The sequence below is a fragment of the Macaca nemestrina genome, chromosome 14, assembly GCF_043159975.1.
Source record: "Macaca nemestrina isolate mMacNem1 chromosome 14, mMacNem.hap1, whole genome shotgun sequence".
Classification (NCBI taxonomy): Eukaryota; Metazoa; Chordata; class Mammalia; order Primates; family Cercopithecidae; genus Macaca; species Macaca nemestrina.
In genome coordinates, this window is record NC_092138.1 from 5,219,609 (window position 1) to 5,226,609 (window position 7,001).

Consider the following 7,001-nt stretch of genomic DNA (forward strand, 5'->3'; position numbering starts at 1 on the left):
AGGGTATGACCTTCCCAGGGGTGATCTGGCCAAATCTCCTTGATTGACCCCAAGCCTAGGCTACCACATGTTCCCCATGGGCCCACAGGGGAGAGTGACATCGGGGCCTAGAGAGGTGGGGGAGAATGTGGGGCCATTGGCGAAGGTCAGAGGGAGCTCTGGAGCGGGTGTGCTGTGGGAGGGGATGGTGAACTTGGCTTGGCCTGCTTCCCTGCTGCTGCTAGGGACATCTGGCCGCCAGAGTCAGAGATGGGGGTCTGGAGGGCAGAGGGAGGAGGTGCAATGTTCTAGAACACAGTCCTTATTTCTCTGTTTTTAATAATTTAAAAAATTATGTAACATTTCCTTTACTCCCAAATATCAAAACACTTTGATTTTTAAATAACAGCTTTATTTAGATATAATTCATGTACCATAAAGCTCACTCTCATAAAGTGTGCGATTAGGAGGTTTTTAGTACATTCAGCGTTGTGCAACCATCACCTCTATCTAATTCCAGAACGTTTTCAGCACGTCAGAAAGAATCCCTGTCCCCACTAGCAGACGCTCCCCATTCCCTCCTCGCCTCAGCCCCTAGCACCCACTGGTCCACTTTCTGTCTCTATGGATTTGCCTATTCTGGACATTTCACATAAACGGAATCATACAATGTGTGACCTTTTGTGTATTATTTCACTGAGCATCATGTTTTCAAGGTTCATTCATATTCTGTCATGTATCAGAATTTCATTTCTTTGGATTCTTTTTTTTTTTTTTTTTTTTGAGATGGAGTCTCGCTCTGTTGCCAGGCTGGAGTGCAGTGGTGCGATTCTTTTTTTTTTTTTTTTTAGGTGGAGTCTCCCTCTGTCACCCAGGCTGGAGTGTAGTGGTGCCGCCTCGCTTCACTGCAACCTCGCTTCACTGCCACTACGTCAGGTTAATTTTTTATATTTTTAGTAGAGATGGGGTTTAATCATGTTGGTCAGGCTGGTCTTGAATGCCTAACCTCAGGTAGATGATCCACCCACCTCCGCCTCCCACGCTTGGAATTCAAGCAATTCTCCTGCCTCAGCCTCCCGAGTAGCTGGGACTACAGGCGCCTGCCACCACACCCAGCTAATTTTTTTATTTTTTTTAGTGGAGATGGGATTTTGCCATGTTGACCAGGCTGGTTTCTAACTCCTGACCTCAGGTGATCTACCCACCTTAGCCTCCCAAAGTCCTGGGATTACAGGCGTGAGCCACCGCCCCCAGCCGCGATTCTTTTTTTAGGTCCAAGTAATATTCCATTGCGTGGATATACGGACTGATTTATTTTTTCTTTTTTTCCTTTTTTTTTTTTTTTTTGAGACAGAGTCTCATTTTGTTGCCCAGACTGGAGTGCAATGACACGATTTTGGCCCACTGCAACCTCTGCCTCCTAGGTTCAAGGGATTCTTCTGCCCCAGTCTCCCAAGTAGCTGGAATCACAGCTGCCCGCTACCACGTCAGGCTAAGTTTTTATATATATATATATATATATATATATATATTTTTTTTTTTTTTTAGTAGAGACGGGGTTTCACCGTGTTAGCCAGGATGGTCTCGATCTCCTGACCTCGTGATCCGCCCGTCTCGGCCTCCCAAAGTGCTGGGATTACAGGCGTGAGCCACCGCGCCCGGCCAAGTTTTTATATTTTTAATAGAGATGGGGTTTAATCATGTTGCTCAGGCTGGTCTTGAACTCCTGACCTCAGGTAGATGATCCACCCACCTCAGCCTCCCATACTTGGATTACAGGCATGAGCCACCACCGCACCCAGCCTGGATTGATTTTTTTAAGAGCGCAAATTCATTATAGAAAAATTTAGAAGGCCAGGTGCAGTGGCTCATGCTTGTAATCCCAGCACTTTGGGAGGCCGAGGTGGGCGTATCACCTGAGGTCAGGGGTTTGAAACCAGCCTGGCCAACATGGTGAAACCCTGTCTCTGTTTAAAATACAAAAAAAATTAGCCAAGCATGGTGGTGCACCTCTGTAATCCAAGCTTCTCCAGAGGCTGAGGCAGGAGAATCACTTGAACCCGGGAGGCGGAGGTTGCAGTGAGCTGAGATCACACCACTGCACTCAAGCCTGGCAGACAGAGTAAGACTATCTAAAACAAAAAATTTTGAAACAGAAAAAGTCCAAATAAAAAGTGTTTTAGGCCGGGTGCGGTGACTCACACCTGTAATCCCAGCACTTTGGGAGGCCGAGGTGGGCAGATTGCCTGAGGTCAGCAGTTCGAGACCAGCCTGGCCAACATTATGAAACCCCATCTCTACTAAAAATATAAAAAATTAGCTGGCTCTGATGGCAGGTGCCTATAATCCCAGCTACTCAGGAGGCTGAGGCAGGAGAATCGCTTGAACCTGGGAGGCGGAGGTTGCATTGAGCTGAGATCGCACCACTGCACTCCAGCCTGGGCAACAGGAGCGAAACTCTGCCTCAAGAAAAAAAAAAAGTGGCCGGGCACGGTGGCTCAAGCCTGTAATCCCAGCACTTTGGGAGGCCGAGACGGGCGAATCACGAGGTCAGGAGATCGAGACCATCCTGGCTGACACAGTGAAACCCCGTCTCTACTAAAAAATACAAAAAAACTAGCCGGGCGAGGTGGCGGGCGCCTGTAGTCCCAGCTACTCGGGAGGCTGAGGCAGGAGAATGGCGTGAACCTGGGAGGCGGAGCTTGCAGTGAGCCAAGATCACGCCACTGCACTCCAGCCTGGGCGGCAGAGCGAGACTCTGTCTCAAAAAAAAAAAAAAGTGTTTTAAGTTGTGCACAATGTCACTACCTCAACATGATCCCCCCCACAGCCCCTGTGGCAAGTACACTTCTATCTGGGTGCAGCTGTCCACGCTGGAGTGCAGATCAAATAAATGAACGTGATTGAACATTTTTCTTCTAACTACAGGGTTATTATTTAATTTTACTTGATTAGGCTTACACCAGATAAAAGGTCCTATTTTCTGTTTTGCTTTAGCCCCTCAAACGTCCTGGGATTGCAGGTATTTGAGATGCCGACCAGGACTCCTGCTGAAGTGGGGCCAGCCCCCAGGCATGGAGAGCATCATTGCCTCCCAGCCTCCTCTGATCAGACCACTGCCAAACTGCACAAGGAACAGGAACTAGGACTCGTGAGAAGCTGGAGGTGAATTGTTGAGCCCAGTAAGTGGTGAAACCCCAGTTAAGTCTTACAGCTGAAATAATGATAATAATGGCCACCGTTACTGGGCACTCAGTGTATGCTAGGTGCTGAGCTAATGCTTTGCAAAAATGCTCTCGTTTCACCCTCAGGACCCCCTGGATGTGGCAGCATTCGGAGATGAAAATGCAGCATGGAGAGGGGACCCATCATGACAGCTCCACACCCAGCAGGTCGTGCAGCCTGGAGGTGAGCCCAGGAGGACTTGCCCATGACTCCATCCTGCAGCTGCCATCCAGCTTGTCCCCAGGCCTCTGTGGCAAGTCCTAGGTTCCCTCGAGGCTTCTCTCTTGGGACTCCTCTCTTACAAACAGAAAGTTGAGTCATGACCCTCCTTTAATTCTACGTTCACCCCAGGCCCAACCCTGTGTGCTCACTGCCCTCCAGCATAACCACTGCCTGCCAAGGCCCTGAATTTGGCCTTCCCCCTTGGCCCTAACCATTCCTGCCAGCCCCAGCTCAGCCTACGGCCACTGTCTTTTTTTTTTTTTTTTTTTTTTTTTTTGAGACGGAGTCTCGCTCTGTCACCCAGGCTGGAGTGCAGTGGCCGGATCTCAGCTCACTGCAAGCCCCGCCTCCCGGGTTCACGCCATTCTCCTGCCTCAGCCTCCCGAGTAGCTGGGACTACAGGCGCCTGCCACCTCGCCCGGCTAAGTTTTTGTATTTTTAGTAGAGACGGGGTTTCACTGTGTTACCCAGGATGGTCTCGATCTCCTGACCTCGTGATCCGCCCGTCTCGGCCTCCCAAAGTGCTGGGATTACAGGCTTGAGCCACCGCGCCCGGCCAACGGCCACTGTCTTATACCTGCTGTCTTTTTTGTTTTGTTTTTGTTTTTCAAGACAGAGTCTTGCTCTGTCACCAGGTTGGAGTGCAACGGCGCAATCTCGGCTCACTGCAAGCTCTGCCTCCCAGGTTAAAGGGATTCTCCTGCCTCAGCCTCCTGAGTAGCTGGGACTATAGTTGCACACCACCACGCCCAGCTAATTTTTGTATTTTTAGTAGAGACGGGGTTTCACTATGTTGGCCAGGATGGTCTCGATCTCTTGACCTCATGATCCACCCGCCTTGGCCTCCCAAAGTGCTGGGATTACAGGCATGAGCCACCATACCCGGCCCCTGCTGCCTTTAAATCGAGTCACTTGTGTAGACTGGTACAGGCTCTCTGAAAGCAATTTGTGACTGGAGCAAGAGTCTAAAAATTGTTCTGACCCTTTAAGTTAGTAATTCTCTTTTGGAGAATTTACACTAACAAAGTGACCAGCAATGCAGATAGTGTTGTATAAAGATGTTCACTGAAGGATTATTTGTAATAAAACATTATGAATAATATAGTTAAGGAAACAGTGCTATTCCTACATAATCAAATATGGTCAAGCCAGGCATGGTGGCTCACACTTGTAATCCCAGCCCTTTGGGAGGCCAAGGCAGGCAGATCACTTGAGGCCAGGAGTTCAAGACCAGCCTGGCCAACATGGTGAAACACCGTCTCTACTAAAAATACAAAAGTTAGCCAGGCATGGTGGTGGGCGCCGTAATCCCAGCTACTCGAAAACCTGAGGCAGGAGAAGCGCTTGAACCCGGGAGGCAGAAGTTGCAGTGAGCTGAGATCGTGCCACTGCACTCCAGCTCCAGCCTGGGCAACAGAGCAAGGCTCTGTCTAAAAAAAAAAAAAAAAATGCTGAGCCATTTAAATTCTCTTCATGGAGTTGTGTAATGATTAGAGATACTATGAAGTGAAAACACACAGGAAGAAACGCTGGAAGGAAATACACCAAAGCACTGCCAGTGAATGCTTCTGCTCTTGTACATACGTCTGTACGTCAGACAAGAGGCAGTTCCGCCTGTGTCTTTAGACAGGGGGTGCTGACAGACCCCCAACGAGACCATGAGATGAAGGAGGGGGCTCAGTGGAGAGTGTTGAACGCAGCTCAAAGCTTGGGTCTGGAGGCTCCTGGCTCTGATTTAAGCCTTGGCGACGCCCTCTGGCCATGACCTTCAACTGGCTGGTTAATTTATCTGAATGTCAGTTTCCTCATTAGTCAAAGGGACAATGGAGGTGCCTCATCCCTGGTTGTGAGAGAGTCCTGGGGAAGGTCTTAGCAGCCCCAAAAGGAGGCAGATGTGTTGGCTTTTGCAGGCTGCAGAGATGGCCATCAGGTGTGCTGGGGCAGCTTGGGGAAACTGGCTACTGCTGTCCACTTGACTCTGGGCAAACTCAGGCCTTGGCTTGGACCCCCAGCTTCCTTGTCCTCGCCTTGCCGGCAATGCCTGCCCACAGAGAGAGAAATGGCCACCCGTTCCAATCTGCCTGGGCACAGGTTCTCACCTCCGTTTCCACAGGGGGACACGGAGGTTCGGGGGTTCGGGGAACACAGCAACAGGTGTGTCAAGACCACAGAGCCAGCGGGGGTCTGTGTGGACAGAGCAGAAAGAAGGAGCTGGGCAGCCACCAGTTTCGGCCCCCACCCAATGGGCTTGGCGGGGTCCTCAGACCAGAGTCTACACTTGCTGTCCAGGCAGGTTCTGACCGTGGCCAAGGCCAGGTTGTCCTCCCAGCTGGGGGAGCTGACTCAGGCCTGGGACTGGCAGGGGTCTCTCCTGCCCAGAATTTCCAATTTGCACCCAGTGGGGCCCCAGGCAGCCTGGCAATTGGAGCCGATCACATCCCCTTGAGAACCCCCAAAGGGGCCGCATCATTCTCCATGTGAATATAGAAGAGGGTTTTTTCCACTTATTGATGAACTTGCCTGCCTGATTTCTGTTTTTTTCCAGCAGACTCAGTCCATGTTGCTTGTGCCTGTCCCTGGAAGTGCCTGGCTCACTCAGACTGAAGGTGTGCCTGGGTGGACATGAGGCCATTATCAAATGGCCTACTGTGCACATGGCCTAGTGCTTGCCTTGGAAAACGACTGTAGCATGTGACAGACCACGTGGGAGGCATCATCCACCCGGGACAGCCGGGAAGCTGCCCAGACGAGGGGCACGGAACCCAGGATTAGGAGATGAAGAAGAAGATGATGAGACAATGTCATTTCTTAGAGGATCCAAACGGGAGGGCTTTCTAAGAATGCCACACAATCCAGGAGCTGGATCTACAGCTTATACAGTCAATTCTTGGATCCGGGGAAGTGATGCTTTGTAGTCTCTTCCAACACTGAATTAGCAAATCCCAAACCATTGTCTCCCAGCAAAACACAACACACTTTCCGATCAGCTCCATGTACAGACCGGCACGTTTCCTCTCCTCTTTGTGGACGGGCAGTTGATTGGCTAACAGGGAACCTCAGTCAACAGCACCATAACTGACAGCACTGATAGCACCATAACTCACATGTGATGGAGGCTTCTCTAATACACATTTTCTCCCCTAGGCACATCACAGCTTCTCTATGCTTCAGAACACAGGGCAGGCCAGGCGCAGTGGCTCACGCCTGTAATCCCAGCACTTTGGGAGGCCGAGGTGGGTGGATCACGAGGTGGGGAGATCGAGACCATCCTGGCTAACCCGGTGAAACCCCGTCTCTACTAAAAATACAAAAAATTAGCCGGGCATGGTGGCAGGCGCCTGTAGTCCCAGCTGCTTGGGAGGCTGAGGCAGGAGAATGGTGTGAACCCGGGAGGCGGAGCTTGCAGTGAGCCGAGATTGTGCCACTGCACTCCAGCCTGGGCAACAGAGCGAGACTCCATCTCAAACAAAAACAAAAACAAAAAACAAAGAAAAAACAGGGCAGCTCTTCAGCACGGTGCCTGCAGCCATTTGAAACAGCAAAATCACCAACAAAAACCCAGAAAATGTGGCACT

At 50.5% G+C, this 7,001-nt stretch overlaps 1 long non-coding RNA gene across 1 annotated transcript; it reads left to right on the top strand.

Annotated features, from left to right (window-relative positions):
- The first annotated feature begins 2,793 nt into the window (after positions 1–2,793).
- LOC105498867 (uncharacterized) lies at positions 2,794–6,575 on the top strand. Its single transcript, XR_011613017.1, has 3 exons — positions 2,794–3,161; positions 3,291–3,387; positions 5,972–6,575. It is a non-coding gene; the product is annotated as an uncharacterized lncRNA (long non-coding RNA).
- The last annotated feature ends 426 nt before the right edge of the window (positions 6,576–7,001 follow it).